The sequence below is a fragment of the Salarias fasciatus genome, unplaced genomic scaffold (assembly GCF_902148845.1).
Source record: "Salarias fasciatus unplaced genomic scaffold, fSalaFa1.1, whole genome shotgun sequence".
Taxonomy (NCBI): Eukaryota; Metazoa; Chordata; class Actinopteri; order Blenniiformes; family Blenniidae; genus Salarias; species Salarias fasciatus.
This window is the reverse complement of record NW_021941374.1, coordinates 2,403,916-2,423,877: the sequence shown is the minus strand read 5'-3', so window position 1 is coordinate 2,423,877 and position 19,962 is coordinate 2,403,916. Positions and strand designations below refer to the sequence as shown.

General features: G+C 46.8%; 1 long non-coding RNA gene across 1 annotated transcript; it reads right to left on the bottom strand.

Annotated features, from left to right (window-relative positions):
* Nucleotides 1-57: 57 nt before the first annotated feature.
* Nucleotides 58-18,808, bottom strand: LOC115385041 (uncharacterized). The gene is made up of 4 exons (XR_003931011.1): nucleotides 18,481-18,808; nucleotides 1,061-1,093; nucleotides 695-988; nucleotides 58-116 (listed from the first exon to the last, which is right to left on the bottom strand). It is a non-coding gene; the product is annotated as an uncharacterized LOC115385041 (long non-coding RNA).
* Between the last annotated feature and the right edge of the window lie 1,154 nt (nucleotides 18,809-19,962).

Sequence of the window (19,962 nt, the reverse complement as noted above, 5' to 3'; positions counted from 1 at the left end):
ATCCTGCAGGTCCAGGTCTGCTTCACACACTGAGGACCAGATCTGGTCAGACGGGTTAGTCTTCACCTGCAGTCTGCCTGAACAACGACTGGATCCATTCAGCAGCCGCACCGAGTCTGAACACAGGACAGCAGGTCACTGTAGCTACAACCTCAAACACAAACACTGCAGCTCCAACCTCAGAAAACATTATACATACAACCACAAACACTGCAGCTACAGTCTCAAATGCAGGAGAGAAGACGGGATCATAACACACAAAAAATGTTTTGACAACAGTTTTTCTCTGTGGCAGGGAAACTGATGACAGCTGAGATGGAAATATTATTTTATGTGTATGAGCACACACACACACACACACACACACACACACACACACACACACACGTGTCATTCGTTGTCATTCCACAGCGTCTCAGGTCCTTTTTTGATTTTATTCTTGATTTCACTCTTGGTGAGTGTCTCTATTTAATTCTATTTTTAATAAAATATTTTGTTTTTCATTTTTTTAACTTGAGCTCCACAGAAACTCCTCACATGAAAGCCTGTGTGTCTGAGCTGTTGGTTAAAGTGAACAAATGGAAAATAAAAACCTTGAATCTTTAAAGATTGTTCTGCTCTGATGTTCTGTTAAAAGCTTTATGTCTGATTTCATGTTGAGAACATGTAGGAAATGAAACCACACTTGTCTTACCTGAGCACGAGAGATGAATGAAAGAGGAAGCATCAAATGACCTGAAGCAGTTCTTTAAATCTGATAGAGACTTGGAACATTCAGGTTTGACACTCCACACAGATCTGCTTGATGACTCAGATGTTCTTTTCATGGAAACAACAGAGCCACAGTCCAGACGTTCACAGACTGCAGTTGATAACTTCAGGTTCCAGAAATCGTCGCCCACCAGCCTCCATTCTCCGAGGTGTTTCAGCTCCACTCCACCTGAACAGCCAGAGCTTCCTCCCACCAACCTGAACTCATCATCAGCCTCTGAGCAAAGAGCACAAAGTCAGCAAGAACAAAGATTCACTTTCTTTTTTCATCTCTGAGGACTTTCTTTACCAGCTGTCTGGTTTCTGTCTTCAAGATGGACTCCTGTGGGGAAAAATAGAGTGTTCAGTATTAATCAGCTTTCAGTGATTCTCACTTCTGATCATGCAGCTTGAGTTCAGAGTCAACATTCCAGTGAAATATGTTTGATCTGAAGATTAACTGAAAGTATGAGGAGTCCAGCTCAGGTCAAGAGCATCCAGACTGGGCGAAGAGAGGTCAAAGTTTGAGAATTTGATTATTTCTAATAACAAACCGAGTCTGACCTGAAGTCTTAAAGTGTGGGACATAAAACACATTTTCAGTTTGGAATTGACACTAAGGCTCTGTTTACCTCACTTTTCAAGGGAAAGCCCATCATTGTGTTTTTGTTGTTCTCGTCCATCTACTGAGCATGAACAGAAGAGCTGTCGACCCCGGCTGTGCTGTGCATGTGCAACTGCAGAGTTTTCCCAGTCAACCAGGAGAAGCCCCAAGTATTTCCAAAAAGTCTCCCTTTCTCTCCTCTACAAGGAGACAGAGCCCAGTGTTTTCAACAACTTCCACCTTGGAAGCCATTTCCACAAACTTCTGTTTTCAGTGACTCCGAGCATCATTGTCGTGTAAACAGAAGCCCAAAAGTTTCCAAAACAAAAACTCAAGAATGACTTGTTTCCATTTGAAATGTTGCTATGTAAATGGGACCAGAGAAACTAAATCTGGGAATACGTCTGAAAACGAAAGTTATGAATGTAACTACGGTTCTATGATTCCCAGATGACTGCCAGAGGTGGTGCTCAAAGCACTGGAATGTTCCCTTCGCACATGCGTAGTTCGAGTATGTATACCAACAACAACACTTGTGAGCCCTGGGTAAATGGTAAATGGACTACACTTGTATAGCGCTTTTTACCCTGTATTACAGAGCCCAAAGCGCTTCACACTGCAATATCACATCAACCCTTTCACACCATACTCTACTCAGTGGTGGTAAGCTACTATTGTAGCCACAGCTGCCCTGGGGCAGACAGATGGAAGCGAGGCTGCCAATCTGCGCCATCAGCCCCTCCGACCACCACCAACCATTCACTCTCACAACTTTCATACTAGGCAAGGTGGGTGAAGTGTCTTGCCCAAGGACACAATGCCAGTTTTACGCCTGCGGGAGGAGGGATCGAACCGCCAACCTTCCAGTTATAAGACGACCCGCTCTACCAACTGAGCTACTGTCGCCCCTGGGTGACCCTGGAATTACTATAAATTCCGGTCAGTGAACCAGGTTCAGTTCCTACAGAATCTTCTTGCGTGACCACTAGGATTCTGAGTGACAGAGTGCTCTGGCGCTCATCTGGGATTCATAGAACCGTAGTTACATTCGTAACTCTCGTTCTATTTCATCCCGACTGACCGCCAGAGGCGGTGCTGAAAGTACTGGAATGACGTATGCCAACTTCCCAGAGACCAACCCCACTGAGAGCCTGTGCAGGGCTTAGAACCACCCACAGTGGATGCTGAGGCACAATGTTCAACTTGTAGAATCTGGAGAAGGTGTCGTCCAGGAGGCGGCAGCACACAGTTCATCCAGGGGCACCCCGTTCAGGGTGGCCCATGATGTAGACAGCACCCTGGTGGAATGGCAATGCACCCCCTGGGGCGAAGGCTGGCCCACAGCCTGGTAGGAATGGCGTATGATGTCCATCACCCAGTGGGACAGGCGCTGCTCAGACAGCGCAAAGCCCTTCATAGGGCCCCCGTAACAAACAGCTGGTCAGATGTCCGCACACTGCCGTCGCCGCCACGTAGCCCCTCAGGGCCCTGACTGGGCACAAGAGTGGCAGCCGGTCCCCCAAGCTGCTCGGCGGGGGATCATATTGGACAAGTCGAATAGGCTGGTTGCCCCCGGCCTCGACCAGACTTTAGGCAGGAATGCGGTGTTCCGGGTGGAGGTGCCAGTCCCCAACCGGGGGGCCCTGGCGGGAGAGGGAGTCCGCCAGTCAATTGACAGTCCCCAGCAGGTACGTCGCCTGCAGGCTGGCCAGACGTGAGGCCAGCCTGGAGTAGTAGCCAGGCAACCTGCAACAGGCCAATCTGGTCCCGCCCTGGTGGTTGATTTGATATACAGCCGAGGTGTTGTCGGATCGTATGACCACATGCTGTCCCCTCAGGTAAAAAGGAAAGTGTCTGAGGGCCAGATGCACTGCTCAGGTGATCTGCCCGGTCCCGGACCAACCATCGTTCTCGCACAGTTCTGTGCCACCAAACAGCGCCCCATCCCCCGAGACTGGTGTCCATGGTGATGGTCTCGTGGTGGCCTGGGGCTGCACCCAAGGGTACACCCCGTAACAGCCAAGCCCTGTCCCTCCAAGGGACCAGGGCTGAAAGACACCGCTGTGACACTCTGAGCCGCCGATGGTGATGCTGCAATGACAGCATCCCCAAATGGACTACCGCCGTCAGTGAAGTCAGCTTCCCCAAAAGCCACAGGAAGGTGCCATATCGCACGGTGGCATTCCATCGGAACAACCCGTGGAGACTTAGGACATCATCCATCCCGGGAGAGGAAGGCCAGGCCCTCATGGCCGCGGCATCCAAGGTCACCCCTAGGAAGGTTATCCTCTGAGCCGGCACCAGTCAGGACTTCAGACAGTTGACCCTGGGGCCCAACCGCCCCACATGAGCCAGGCGCTCGAAGGTATCCCAGGCCGCCTGTGTCTGTGATGGTGCACAGACCAGCCAGTCGTCTATGTATGTGAGCACCGTCAAGCATTCTTTGCTGCCTCTTGGCCAGGACTCCCTTGAAAAAGAGGTTCTTAATCTCAACGGGATTCTCCTGGTTAAATAAAGGTTAAATAAAATGAAAATGCCCCATGCCTGTAAGGGGGACAGGGCCGCCTTCACCACTTGGGTAAAAACCTGCGGTGAGAGGGAGAGACCGAATGGGAGCACCTGAAACTGCCAATGGTGGCCCCTGTAGGCAAACCGAAGGAACCACCTGTGCTGAGGTGCAATTGGGACATGGAGGTACGCGTCCCTCAGATCGACCGACGTGAACCAGTCCCCTGGCGAGATGGTCCGTAACACCTCCTTCAGCATTAGCATCTGGAATGGCAGCACCGTCAAGCAGCGGTTGAGGCCCCTCAGATCCAGTATAGGGTGAAAACCCCCAGTTTTCTTGGGCAGGAGAAACTGCACCGAGTAGAACCCCCCGGGTCCAACAGGGGGTCTACCGCCTCGATCACACCCTTGGCCAGGAGGTTGGCCAGCTCCTGGTCCAAGGCTAGAGCCTTCACTTTGTCTCCTCCAGGCTGGACTACTGCAATGCACTCCTCATCGGGATCTCTGGAAGAAGCCTTCAACGGCTTCAGTCGATCCAGAACTGTGCTGCCAGGATCCTGATGAGGGTGCCAAAAAGACACCATATCACTCCCATTCTCCATAACCTTCACTGGCTCCCGGTTAGGTTCAGGCTGGAATACAAAATCTGCCTCCTGACCCATCAGTGTGTCTATGGTAGTGCACCAGTGTACCTTAAAGTGTACCTTAAAGAACTTCTCTCTCCACATGACCCGACCAGACGCCTCCGCTCCGCCAACATCAATTTGCTGAAGGTCCCCAAAACCAAACTGTGTTCCATGGGGGACAGGGCTTTTCAGGCTGCAGCACCCCGACTGTGGAATGCCCTACCTGTCCACCTGAGGGCACCACAGTCGGTGGACTCATGTAAATCTTGCCTGAAAACGTTTTTGTTTTTGAAAGCTTTTGAATGATTTTACTGTTTTCTGTTGCATTTTATGAGTGTAAGTATGAGTGTTTTTAATGATTTAGCCTGTATTTGTTACTTTTAATCGTCACTGTTGTTTTAAATTCCATTGTAGCACTTTGAGATTTGTTTTACAAATGTAAAGTGCATGACAAATAAAATTCATTATTATTATTATTATTATTCACTGGGTCCCTGATGACTGTCACGGTAGCCTGGTTGGGGTTGGGGGGCCGGCATCAGAACTGCAGCCTGAAACCCTGGGACAAGGTGGAAACCACCCAGGGGTCTGTAGCCGTAGTCGCTCAGAGCCTCAGCTGCTGGTTGAAAAAAGATCCGACGCCCGGCCCCCAGCCCCCTGGCTGCCCGGCCCCTAGGGGCACCAGAGGGGCGACAAGAGGACCTGCTGGTGTGGTAGCCGGCGGAGCGGCCAGCGGGGCCAGTGTTAGGGGTACGCCTAGAGGATGCGGGGGTGGGGGGACCAAAGGCCCCCGCCGACCCCTGCGGTGCCTGTCCAGAAGCAAAGTTCCCCGCTTGGTGGGGCCCGGGAGGTGGGTGAAAGCGTGACCATCTCGAGGAGCCCACGGAAGCCCTCTGCGGGGCATGGCCCACCAACTGCCGCCAGTACCTCTACTGCGGCCGAACCAAAGAGCTGCCCAGGTTCCACCACTAACCCCCAGAGCGCATCTCCGAGACGCCTCCAATAGGGCTGGAAAAAATTTCGATAGCAATATATACCGCGGTATGTTTTTGTTCAATAACGGCGATATGAGTTTTAAACAAATTTTTGATATAGTGCTATATGCATTTCACAATCATTAACTCAATTTCAATCAATCAATCAATTTATTTTTGTATAGCCCAGTATCACAACAACAGTTGCCTCAGAGGGCTTCAAGATGTTACATTTGTCGGTAAAAGTAAAAACAGTGAATAAGCATAATGGTAATATGTCAATATTTACAGTAACGAGACAGAACGAAGCAACCACCGCCTTCGACCCTCACATCCGGCAAGAAAAACTCCAAAAACCCAGTGGGAAAAGAAGAAATCTTGGGGAGAACCACAGTATGGAGGGATCCCTCTCCCAGGGACGGACAGCTTTGGCAACAGCTAGCATGAGACAATAAGAAGTAAAGCCTAGGACTATGTTGAGGACAGTCCGTTGGACGGTCCAGCACAAGAACCACGGATCCCAGCAGTAGAACCGAAGCCAGTCCACGGGCAGGACCGACAGGGGTGTCCTCCCGGTCCGGACGGAGCTTGTTCATAGGCCTTCGTAATAGTGGAGTCAGCAACTGAAACTGGAGAAGACTCCCCCTCGAAGGGGGGGACAACAGGTGAAAAGCAATGAACGGACTAAAGGGAATAACATTCAGACATTAGAGGAGGACAGGGCTCAGTGCACCGTACTTCCCACAGCATTCTAGCTCCTGGGGCAGCTTTGTGGATACTTAACCTGTTTAAACTAGTATTTAGTTAGTATAGTTTAGTTTAGTTTAATTTAGTTTGGTTTAGTTTAATTTTGTTTAGTGTAATTTGGTTTGGTTTGGTTTAGTTTAATTTAATTCAATTTAGTTTAGTTTAGTTTAGTTTAGTTTAGTTTAGTTTGGTTTACTGTAGTTTGGTTTGGTTTACTTTAGTTTGGTTTGGTTTGTTTTAGTTTAGTTTAGTTTAGTTTAGTTTAGTTTGGTTTACTGTAGTTTGGTTTGGTTTGTTTTAGTTTAGTTTAGTTTAGTTTGGTTTACTTTAGTTTGGTTTGGTTTGTTTTAGTTTAGTTTAGTTTAGTTTAGTTTAGTTTAGTTTAGTTTAGTTTAGTTTAGTTTAGAATCCCTAGCTGACCTGATCATAGGCTGCATCGAAGAGAAACGTCTTGAGCCTAACCTTAAATGTGGAGACTGTGTCTGCCTCTTTGACACCACTTGGAAGCTGGTTCCATAAAAATGGTGCCTGATAGCTAAAGGCTCTTCCACCTAGTGTCCATTTAGAGACTCTAGGAGTCACCAGTAACCCTGCATTTTGAGAGCGAAGTGCTCTGATTGGTTGATAAGGCGTTAAAGCATCTTGGAGATAGGTTGGAGCCATCCCATTTAGGATTTTGTAAGTGAGGAGAAGGATTTTAAATCTAACTCTAAACTCGACTGGAAGCCAGTGAAGAGATTTTAGAACGGGAGTAATGTGTTCACGTCTTCTAGTTCCAGTTAATAATCTGGCGGCTGCATTTTGAACCAACTGAAAGTTTTTTAATACACTTTTTGGGCAGGCTGCGAGAAGGGAGTTGCAGTAGTCCAATCTCGCAGAAACAAATGCATGGATGAGTTTTTCTGCATCGCTTCTAGGTAAAATGTTTCTTATTTTAGCTATGTTGCGCAAGTGGAAATATGCTGTTTTACAAGCCAGGTTGATGTGTGCTTTAAATGAGATATCCTGATCAAATAAGACCCCGAGGTTCCTCACAGTAGAGGAGGAGGATACACTGACGTTATCTAAGGTAATAATCTGTTTGGATAGACACTCTCTCAGTTTATGGGGGCCTAGTATAATGACCTCTGTTTTGCCAGGATTCAGACGGAGATAGTTCGTAGTCATCCAGTTTTTAATTTCTCTGATACAGTCACTGAGTCTGTCTATTTGATTAGTTTGATCAGGTTTCATAGATAAATACAGTTGTGTGTCATCTGCATAGCAATGAAAATTGATATCGTGACTTCTAATTATGTTCCCTAAAGGAAGCATATATAACAGAAATAAAATTGGCCCGAGCACGGACCCTTGAGGAACCCCATAACTGACCTGGGAGCACGGTGAGGACTGTTGGTTAACGTGAACAAATTGGTACCTATTAGATAAATAGGATTTGAACCAGCAGAGGGCTTTTCCTCTGATGCCAACCTCACATTCTAACCTCTGCAGGAGAATATTGTGGTCGATTGTATCAAAAGCTGCACTGAGGTCTAGGAGAACCAGGATTGAGACTAGACCTGCGTCAGCCGCCAATAGCAAGTCATTAGTGACTTTAACTAACGCAGTCTCAGTGCTGTGATAAGCTCTATATCCTGACTGAAATTTCTCAAATAAACTATTGTCCTGTAGGTGGCGGTAAAGCTGTTTAACCACAACTTTTTCCAGGACTTTTGAAATAAAAGGCAGATTTGATATCGGTCTGTAGTTAGCTAGAATATCAGGATCGAGATTAGGTTTTTTCAGCAGTGGTTTGATTACTGCGAATTTAAATGACTGTGGCACATAGCCATTTTCTAGAGAGGTATTTATTATAGTTATGATCGTATTTAAGATAACTGGAAGGATATCTTTGAAAAGCTTAGTTGGAATTGGATCTAGGAGACAGGTTGAGGTTTTAGAAGACATTACAATTGAAGTAATCTCAGCCCCATTTACTAATGAGAAACTATCTAGTATTTCAGGTATTTCAGGTGGAGGCAGTGGCTGGATTCCCTGAGCTTGATCTGAGGAAAGCGCTTCACTGATTTTACCTCTAATGGTTATGATTTTATCATTAAAGAATTTAAGAAAGTCATGGCAGTTTAAAGATTCTGGGATTACTGGTTCCACTACAGTATGACTGGTTGTCAGTCTGGCTACAGTGTTGAATAGAAACCGAGGGTTATTTTTGTTTATTTCTATTAAACGAGAGTAATATAATGTCTTGGCTTTAAAGAGAATTTGTTTATAGCTTAGCAAGCTACATTTCCAGGCCTTCAGAGATTGTTCTGATTTAGATTTACGCCACAGTCTTTCTAATTGCCGAGTTTTTTGTTTGAGAACACGGGTTTCAGAATTAAACCATGGAGCAACGCGCCTGGGTCGATTGGTTTTCAGCTGCAACGGGGCCACTACGTCAAGGGCAGATTTTAGTGAGTGCATAGCACTGTCAACAAACTGATCACTATTATCACCACTGGCCAATAAGCTCATTTCTGTGAGTTCACAAGATAATGCAGCAAATGCAGGCTGGATCAATTCTTTGTACCGAGCCACAGATTTTTCAGATAATGTCCGTATCAGCTTAATTTTATCTTTTTGAGCACAGTAGTCTTCAATCAAAACCTGAAAAGTAATTAAAAAATGGTCTGAGAGAATAGGGTTCTGAGGGAGAACATTTAGGTCACTGACTTCTATCCCATATGTTAAGACCAGATCCAGGGTGTGCTTGTGACTATGAGTGGATTCATCAACATTTTGAGTGAAACCGATACTATCTAATACTGCAATAAACGCATTACTCAAACTATCACCAGAATCATCCACATGGATGTTAAAGTCACCTATTATAAGGATCTTGTTATGAGTCAATACTATATTGCTTAAAAACTCTGAGAACTCAGTTAAAAAGTCAGAGTAAGGACCAGGAGGTCGATACACAATAATTAATAGCACAGCTTTTTGATTCTTCCAATTTGGACAAGTAAGCGTTAGTATTAAGCTTTCAAAAGAGTTGAATTTAACATTAGTTTTGGGTTTAAGAAGAAGACTGGAGTGGGAAATCACTGCCACACCTCCACCTCGACCTGTTGATCTAGCTGTTTGGAAATTAACATAGGTTGGAGGGGTACATTCATTGAGCCTCACATAATCATCTTGCTGGAGCCAAGTTTCTGTTAGAGCAAGGAGATCAATGTTATTGTCACCGATAAGGTCATTAACTAACAGAGATTTAGTGGAGATTGCTCTAATGTTTAGTAGACCACATTTTATGTATTTCCTACTGGAAAAGTTATTTTGTCTTGTACAGATGTTAAGCTTTTTACCCATTGACTTTTTTTTAATGCTTTGAGCACTTTGGACAGACTCAGTCTCTGTTAGCCTAGGTAAACCTCCATGCTTGACTTGTAAAAATCCGGGAGCAGGATTAGTGACGGGATCAACAAGATCAACAGAGGAGTGTTCTACACGACTGCTCTGCGCCCGGGGCTCATAGCTGGATTGTCAATTTAGAGTTCGAAGCCGATCAGCCATATTGTGAGCTAAAAGGGCTGCACCATCCAAAGTTGGGTGGATGCCGTCCCTGCGGATGAGCCCAGGCTTTCCCCAGAAGGTGCACCAGTTGTTTAGAAAAATAACTCCGTTTTCCTCACTCCATCTAGACAACCAGCGATTGAATGATGAAAGTCGGCTATACATTTCATCATTGACCAAATTGGGCAGGGGACCAGAGAATATTACGGCATCAGACATCGACTTAGCCAATTCACACACCGAGGCTACTTGTAATTTGAGCACCTCTGATTGTCTCCGCCGGGCATCATTACCGCCTGCGTGAATCACGACTCGACGGAATCTCCTACCTTCCTGTTTTAAAAGCCTAAGGTTCCCCTCGATGTCCCCCACTCTGGCCCCCGGGTAACACCTAACCTTCACCGCTGGCAGCTTCACGTCTCTAACTATAGAGCTGCCAATCACCAGCGTGTCCAGTTCAGCCGGCGTGTCGTCGCTGAGGGGAGAGAACCTATTGCAGACGTGAAGCGGTTCTTGGAGTGCTACGTGGCGGTGCTTAGCACTAGCCTTCCTCCGGACTGTCACAAACCGGTCCTGGTCTTGTCCCGGCTGCTCGGGACACACTGCGGGGCTAGGCTTGCTAACACTCCTCTCACTGCGGGAACGGGCTGCGAGCCCTGCCGCTACCTCGCTATAGCTAGCGCTGCCCTGCCCCTCACATCTGCGCAGCCGCTCCTCTAACTCGGTTACCCTGGCCTCCAGCGCTGTCAATACACTGCACTTTACGCAAATACCCCTATCGTCAAGGGAGGCAGGGTTCTGACTCAACATACGGCACACTGAGCAGGAAAGAAAAGAAGACAGAGGGGAGGACGCCATAGCGGTCCCGGCGGACCAAGCTAGTTAGCACGCTAAGCTAGTTAGCACGCCGGTGGCGCTAACGGCGGAGAAGAAATGTAATTCACGAGAGATCGCTTGGTCAATCGGGGGCGAAGTAACCCCGGGGGCGTAAATAACCCCGATTTTTGATTGCTTCGTGAATTAACAGTAATAGCAAGAGAGAGACAGCAAGCACTTCAGTCGCTCGCAGGCTTCAGCAAGCTTCACCAACACGGAAAACACTCACCGGAGTGACGTCAGACGCTCAGGCTCTCCTAATCCTCTCCGCCTCTGTTTTGACGGCCGGGGCTCCTGAGCAGCTCAGGCTGTCCTTCAAACTTCAGTGGGTCTCGTCTCCTGCAGACTGGACCGGGTGGAACTGCTGTCTATGGCACCGCCGATTCAAGCCGAACAGAAAGCGCCGCAAGAGAGTGATCACTACTCGGCAGCACACCACAGCTGGCTGTCCTCAGCTCATGCTACAAGCTAAGCTCCACCGCAGTAAGTTTGAGCTCCAAAATGAGAACTTGTGATGTAAACGCGACTGAACAAGCTTCCACAAGCTAATTTGTGGCCACAAAATAATAAATTGTGCGCACGAGATACTGATTCGTGGCCACGAATAATATAATTCACGGAACAGTCCAGTAAAGTGAGCAGCATATTGATAGATGCAGACTTTTGGTCTCAATAACTCTTTAACAAAACGTCAGTAACACACAAAGGGTGCCTCCATCCCATCGTTGTGAGGTGGACTACATGCTACAAGCTCATTTTTATTAAAAGTGTCTGTCTATCAAGCATCAAAAACAATATTGATTTCCACGAGTAGCTGTAGTGCTGCGGGGTTAAGGGACCATCTACAATTTACAAGACGCTGCAACAGTGAAGACAAATATCACAAAAAAAAAAACAAAAACAAAAAAAAAACAGTAGTACAGGGATTTGCTGGAGTGTCACCATAATCACTACAACCTTAAGTAATTCTGTACTTAACCTGAGGCTCCATTCGTCCAGCAGGAGTGCAACTCCCTCCTCAGGAAAATCGTCTGAGGGAGGGACCACGAACACGGACAGGACCGGCAGGACCGGAAGAAGAAGCTGACAGGGCCAGGCTGGGCTGGCTGCGGAATCTCCAGCTGCAGCTGGGCCAGTGCCCCCCGAGCCCTACAATGACCGGAGGGACTCCTGCTCAGACACCACAGACCCGCGTTCAACGACCTCCTCCGAAAAATGCGAAGCAGACGCTGCCAAGGACATAACGCACTGTGGCCCACTGTGCATAGCGCATATAGCTGCAATCCATACATGGATTATCCCACAGCGCATCCCTGAGGTGAACAGGGCCAAAACAGCTGGGGCAGAGGTCGTGGCCATCAGCCTGCAGGGGGCTCCACAGGAAACACAATGGTGAGAGCCGTCCATCTCCGCACGACCAGGCAACCACCAGACAACGAGCAGAACCACAATCGACAGACAGAGCGGTCACCAGGCAGCTCTCCCTCCTCCTGCCTGACCGTCACGCCACGCGCACGCAGCCGGTCAGGGTACTGACAGCAGGGAAGCTGAGGGAAGGGGGCACAAGCCAAAGCAACCATATCTGTGTCCGTCGGAGGTACGGGCACCTGGAGTAGTAAACGTTAGCGCAGTAAGCCGAGGGAAGGGGGCAGACGCCACTGGCACGGCAAACGCAGAGGGAAGCTAGCAACCGGGCAGCACCACAAGAACAAACAGCCAACCGGGGACCTGCTCCCCACTGCTGCGCAGTGGGATCCATCAGAGTGTCAGGCACCTGGGACAGTGGTGCGGGAAACCGAGGGAAGAGAGCATACGCCATCTGCGCAGCAAACCAGTCGGTGCGAGGGAAAAGGATTGCCCCGCTGCTCCCTCGGGAGGGGAGCCACACGCTGAGCAACAAGTGTGGAGAAAAAGGTAGGGTGGCAGGCCAAACGTCGGCCACACAGCTCATTATACTAGGCCCCCATAAACTGAGAGGGTGTCTATCTGAGCAGATTATCACCTTAGATAACGTCGGTGTATCCTCCTCTTCTACTGTCAGGAACCTCGGGGTCTTATTTGACCAGGATATCTCCTTTAAAGCACATATCAATCTGGCTTGTAAAACAGCATATTTCCACTTGCACAACATAGCTAAAATAAGAAACATTCTACCGAGAAGCGATGCAGAAAAACTCATCCATGCATTTCTTTCTACTAGACTGGACTACTGCAACTCCCTTCTTGCAGCCTGCCCAAAAAGTGCATTAAAAAACTTTCAGTTGGTTCAAAATGCGGCCGCCAGATTATTAATTATTATTATTATTAACTAGAAGAGGCGAACACATTACTCCCGTTCTAAAATCTCTTCACTGGCTTCCTGTCGAGTTTAGAGTTAGATTTAAAATCCTTCTCCTCACTTACAAAATCCTAAATGGGATGGCTCCGACCTATCTCCAAGATGCTTTAACGCCTTATCAACCAATCAGAGCACTTTGCTCTCAAAATGCAGGGTTACTGGTGACTCTTAGAGTCTCTAAATGTACATTAGGCGGAAGAGCCTTTAGCTATCGGGCACCGTTTTTATGGAACCAGCTTCCAAGTGGTGTCAAAGAGGCAGATACAGTCTCCACATTTAAGGTCAGGCTCAAGACGTTTCTCTTCAATGCAGCCTATAATCAGGTCAGTTAGGGACTCTAAACTACACTAAACTAAACTAAACTACAAACTATACTAACTAAATATTAGTTTAAATACTAAACTATCCACAAAGCTGCCCTAGGTGCTAGAATGGTGTGGGAAGTACCGTGCACTGAGCCCTATCCTCTAATGTCTGAACATTATTCCCTTTAGTCCGTTCATTGCTTTTCACTAGTTGTCCCCCCCTTCGAGGGGGAGTCTTCTCCAGTTTCAGTTGCTCACTCCAATATTACGAGGGCCTACAAACAAGCTCCGGCCGGACCGGGAGGACACTGCTGTCTGTACTGTGCCCGCGGACTGGCTTCGGTTCTACTTCTGGGATCCGTGGTTCTTGTGCTGGACCGTCCAACGGACTGTCCTCAACATAGTCCTAGGCTTTACTTCTTATTGTCTCATGCTAGCTGTTGCCAAAGCTGTCCGTCCCTGGGAGTGGGATCCCTCCATACTGTGGTTCTCCCCAAGATTTCTTCTTTTCCCACTGGGTTTTTGGAGTTTTTTCTTGCCGGATGTGAGGGTCTAAGGTGGTGGTTGCTTCGTTTTGTCTCGTTACTGTGAATTTGACATATTAACATTATGCTTATTGCCTGTTTTTATTGTGTTAACATTATAACATTACTTAGTTCAGTCATTGACGAGCTATTGTGGACTGTTCATGCCACCATGTTTATTGGTCTGATGTCAACGTTCTCACTCTGTTCTGTCTGTGGAATGTTTATATGGACACTACACTGTAATTCATTGTTATTATCAAAGTCATTATCAATCTTTGAAATGCTTACCAATCAATGTAAAATCTTGAAGCCCTCTGAGGCAACTGTTGTTGTGATACTGGGCTATACAAAAATAAATTGACTGATTGACAGCACGCCCGCTAACACACCAGCCCGCTACGCAAAGAGCATAGGCACACAATTAGAGTAAATCCACCCCAGCGGAGACACCGTAACCAGCGGGGACACCACAACCAGCCAACAGCGGAGATAGAGCGTAAGCACCACCACAGCGGATGTACCGCAAATAATGTAAGTACCACCATGGCCGGGGCACGCAAGCAGCGTAAGTACTGCCACAGTGGGACACCGCAGCAGCAGTGTAACGCAAACAGTTTAAGCACCACCACAGCCACCAAAACACAAACAGCATAGAATCACGGCAGCAGAGACACCGCACCACTGTGGAATTTCCGCACCGCAGTGGAGAACACAAACGGCGGGGATACCGCCCACAGTGTAGAACCGCTAATAACGTCTCACCACCAACACTGCTAACCATGTAGCACTGCTGTGCCGTAGCACCGCTAATGACGTAGCACTGCTAACAGCGCAGTACCGCTAAAGGCGTAATAACGCTGAAGGTGTAGTACCGCCAAGGTGTAGTGCCGCTAATTACGTAGCACTGCTAACAGCATAGTACCACTAAAGGAAGGAAGTCATGCCAGAGTCGGGTTGGATTCTCCCCGGAGCAACAGCCTTGCTCTCAATCAGCTGATTTGTGTGTGCTTCCTCTGCAATCCTCAATAAATCCTCCTTGTGCAGCGTCAACACCTTGACTCGTCATCTTTGGCTCTGATTCACCAAAAATTCCACAACACGTAGTATCCCTAAATGCGTAGCACTGCAAACAGCGTAGCACCGCAAACAACAAGCTACCGCACTCACTCCTCAAGGCCCAGCGCCGCAGCGGGGTCAACTACTGGGGAACCCTGACGCGGTTGACCAAACCGGACACGTACCGACAGCCCGGCAGCCTCGCTTGGCGGAGGAAGCACAACGGCGTGTCTGCGCCGAGGAGACGCACTCCGCATGGGCCGACGGCCGTAACAACCACCGGGAGCGTTCGCATCCCGATGCCACGTGTGCTCCCCTGATTACAGGTCGACCGACTCATCGGTTTGGCCGATCAATCGGCCCGATAGGATGTTTTACAAACTATTGGAATTAACGGCAAATGGCTCCGATAGTGGCCGATGGCTGTTTTTTTTTTTTTTTTTCGGCAGCACGAACTGCTCCTTCCCTCACCTGCTGCTCTCTGTCTCTCTGATCACCGAGGGGAGGGGCTGCTCTGCACACACAATGCACGGGACAGGGAGGGAGAGAGAGAGAGAGAGAGAGAGAGAGACACGGAGTGAGCAGCGCAGCAGTAGCAGAGAGAGGAGAAGGACGTGGAAACGCCGATTAGCATCAATGTAAGTGTATTAAAATCTTCACAAGTTGAAAATCAAAATACATAACCTTTTATTTGCATAAGTTCCACCTGTTCAGCAAGCATAAACATGCATCATACGTTAGCATAACAGTGATGTTTCCACAGCCAAGTTTTACACAACCACACATGCTTGTTAAGCTAACAGCTAGCAGCTCGTTGAAAACACCCTAAAAGAAAGCTGTCTCTGTGAGGGCAGTTCATCTTAGTTTGCCATGAATCTTAAAATTTGGCAATTTTAGCCGCTGTTTGAGACAAACCAGCTACCACCCCACCCCCCGATTTTTTCCCACAGATATTGTGGAGGTTATAGTGACTTTGCTATTGGAAACTTTACTATTCCTGCAGTGGGTTAGACAGGCTATATTTGGAAATGAATTCTGAATTTGTTCTTTCAAAAAAGATAGCCGAATTAAACAAACCATTCTTTAGTAGTGATAAAGAACACAACTGTTTAGAGCAGGGGTGGGGAACCCTGGTCCTGGAGGGCCGCAAACCTGCATGTTTTCCATGTGTCCCTGCTTCAACACAACTGATTGCAATGAGGCTCGTTATCTGGCTTACTGCTGGACTTGGCCATGAATCTTGATTCGTTTCAGGTGTGTTGAAGCAGGGAGACATGGAAAACATGCAGGTTTGCGGCCCTCCAGGACCAGGGTTCCCCACCCCTGGTTTAGAGTATATAAGATATAAGTTAAGGATAAAGGTTACAGCTTATGGGAGGATGAGAAAACCACAGTTCACATCCCTTCACTCTAGATGCCGTGTCTAAGTAGTGTTATTTTTTTATGGCATACAGTGTCATTCACAAAATGTGAAGTCACCCCCCCCGTACTAAAGTGTAACAAAACTATCCTTGTCAATTTTAATAGATACTGAATACACATAAGTTTCAATTAAATATATTGATTTTTATGTTTTCTTTGCAATTTTATACGTTTGGATAATGTTCAGTAGTGCTAATAAAGTCAGAGAGTGTTAATTTCCAACAGTGTAGAATTTTTTTCTTGGAGGGGTGGGGCTGGGCTATCGGCCAATTAATTGGCTATCGGCTTTTTCCTGCTCCAAACTATCATTATTATATCGGCCTCTAAAAATCCACTATCGGTCGACCTCTACCCCTGATAATAACCGCACCTTACCGCAATCCAGAGGTTGAAAGATCTCACCAGGAGATGACCACCGCGACAGCCAAGCGTCGGGGGCGTATGGACTCGGGTTACCTTCGGTTACATCCTTTGGAGGACGTTCCGCAGCTCCAACTTGATCAGTCGCAAGGCTCCCAGCAACCAAGCTAGAAATCGCCAAGATAGGCACGTCCTGATTCTCCAAGTCTTGAACCAGCGCGAGAAGAAAAAAAGAACTGAACCTGGCTCACTGACCAGAATTTATAGTAATTCCTGGGTCACCCAGGGTTCACAAGGGACGTTGTTGGTATACATACTGGAAGTACGCATGCGCGAAGGGAATATTCCAGTGCTTTAAGCACCGCCTCTGGTGGTCAGTAGGGATGAAATAGAACTATGATGTGGTTCAGGTTCCAGGCAGGTTTTGGATTCATAACAGGTTAGTTGTGTGCTGGTTTGGGGTTTTTCTCAGGGCTAGGATGGTATCGATATGACGATCAGCTATCTGCCACTGCAAACTGGTAAATTCCCAAAAGAAATGAAATCGGCTGAAGTTATTCCACTGGACAAAATTGGAGACAGACACCAGATCAATAATTACAGGCCCTCTTTACCCCCACAGTTTTTCCATGATCACATTCATTAAATGAATTTGTTGGCAAACAACAAGCTGATGTCTGAAAGTCAATGTGGATTCAGATCACAGAGATCCATATGACTGCATTAATAGCATGGAGGAAATCAGCAGCTCCACAGAAACAAAGAATGAAGCAGTTCTAGTGTTCATTGATCTGAAAAAAAATTATAAAATATTTGTGTTCATATGGGTCTTTTGCTTTGTTATGTTTGGAAAATATTATCTTATTTCTAAAAATGTTGCTAAAAGCACACAGTATGGTTTTCAAATGAGGGAAATGGACATGTGGTCATGGTTTTCCAAACAGGAGCTCAGCTGGGAGGTTGAGGCTGACCTGCCGCCTCACGCTGGTCCCCCTCATATCTGCCTGATCCAGGGGAGGAGAAGCCACGGCTCTCGTCTCATCCTTTCCTCTCCTCCTCTTCGTCATTTCAGTTACAAAATAAAATTAAGTTGTTCAATAAACTTGTCAGAGTTTTGTGGTAGTTTTAATCAGGCTATAATCAGTTATGGTGAACAGTAGAGAAACTTAATTCTGTGTTTTCTACACTGCTGCCCATCAAGAGGAGTTCAAATGTTGGCGCTATACACGGATACTGTTCAGAGGACAAATGAATTTGTACTTGGTAGTATGGGCAGCATGTCTCATTCTGTTGATGTAAGGATTTTTATTAAGTTAAAAACAGGTTAAATAGTCAGATGTTCATGTTACAAATTCATGTTGCTGTGAAAGTAAGTCATTGACATGAAAGTCATGTCTATTTACATGCTGCAGTGAAACTCAAGTCCAGAAAACATTGCAGTATTTGAATAAAGGGCAGATTTTATCATCATGTGATTTTATGTAGATTTTGGGGCAGTGACTTGAAGAGATGTGGTAACAAATGTGTTGATTTGGAAAGGAAACTGGGAGAGACAGAAATATGCTTAGTGAACTTTTGAATATGTCTTTAGAGACAATAAGAAAACACAGTGAGCTACTGGTTGAATATGAAAACGGACAATGTGAACAGAAAGTAAATGACATGTTTAATCCAGATAGCTGTGTGAGCCAGTGAAGAAGAAGCCACGGCTCTGGTTTCATCCTCTTTTCTTTCCACGGGAGCAGCAGCCTGCTACCCGTTACAGAAACCTCACATAGGTCACAGAGAATTCCCAGCAGAGAGAGAAGCAGCAGAGAGCAGCAGAGTCCTACCTGAGCTCCACAGCAGCAGCAGCAGCAGCTTCAGATGCTCCATGTTCCAGGTAGACCACGTCTCTCTGAGTCTGATCAGCAGCAACTGTCCCCAACATTTATCAGCCACTAGGAGGAGCTGGAGGTGGAGCTTCCACACACACACACTTCCTGTCTGACTTCCCGCTGTGTCATTGTATTTCTGTCATGTCAATTTGCTGTACTTAAAATGGAAAATCCACAAAGCACCGTTGAAAAGAAAGCAGAGGTTCAAAAAATTGAAGAATTGATAAAAGATGCTCCTAGAAAATAAAAGTGAGCACTGACAAGGACACTTAACCAGGTGACCAAGGCTTGTCCTGTCTGACAGTAACAACTCTGATACTTTGTGATCGAAAGTCCTGCATCTGCCTCTTGTAATAACTCCAACCTGTTTGTTCACACTGAGGCTGAAGGGCTGAAGGGAAGACTCCAGGGAGGATCCAGGGGCCTGAACCAGTCTTCAGAGGACACAGAGGACTGAGCTGCTGGCCAAGTTTCCCTACAGAAACAATGAAACGGATGTCCTGCAGCTTGTTATTGTGAGAATACTGTTTCCATGTGAAATAATGATGGAGAAGTTCAAACATTTTTGGAGATGTGAAGTTTCTTTACTTCTTACTAGAGAGAGAAAGGGTTTACAGGCAAAGCAACACAGCTTAGAATCTCAGAAAGACAGCCAACAAGAATGTTATTCTTCATTTTAACAATGACCTTTGAAAAAGCTTCTCTCCAAACCAAACACATTTTTCATCACCTTTGTGAAGCAGGTATGCATGTCCTGTCTATCATTTATTGTCTAAATTATTTTTCAAGGTATGTCGAGGAGCCACACTTGTTAAAGCAGAACTATGCAACTTTTTTACCTCAATAAATGTGTTTCAGAATCCCTGTGGGGGTAAACAAAGACGTGTCACGGTGATTCGCCTGTCCCTTCACTCCCCCCGGGGTCTGGGTCCTGAAAACAGCGCTTGCAATTTCAGAGGAGCGACCCGACTACATCTGAGAGAACAAACCTGCTTTACGGCGCTCATACGGGATTACAAGTATAAAAGCTGTTGGAGTGCGATATCTGTCATTGTGTTGCAATAGACGATCGTTGCATGATGTGTTGATTGGTTCTAATTTCCGTTTGGTGACTGAAAAATAAAGAGGAGTGGCACCTCCTCTCGTAGAAGTGAGCGCGAGTGAGTTCGCTGCACTGAGCTGAAATGTATGGAATGTACTGGTGTACAGTGTTGGAACTTGTCTCTGCAGTGACTGAAAAGTCTTGGAAATAATTTCAGGAAAAGAGGGCGAGTTCTGCATGGTTGCGGCCGTAACTGTCAAGATTCTTTTCAGGCAGGCAGTGGGCAGTCCCGTTCTCCCCCGGTCCTGCTAATTACTCTATGCATTCACCTGGGGACTGCCACTCTGCTTGCCTATTTAAACCTCTCCCTGCCACCTGCTCTGTGCCGGATCGTT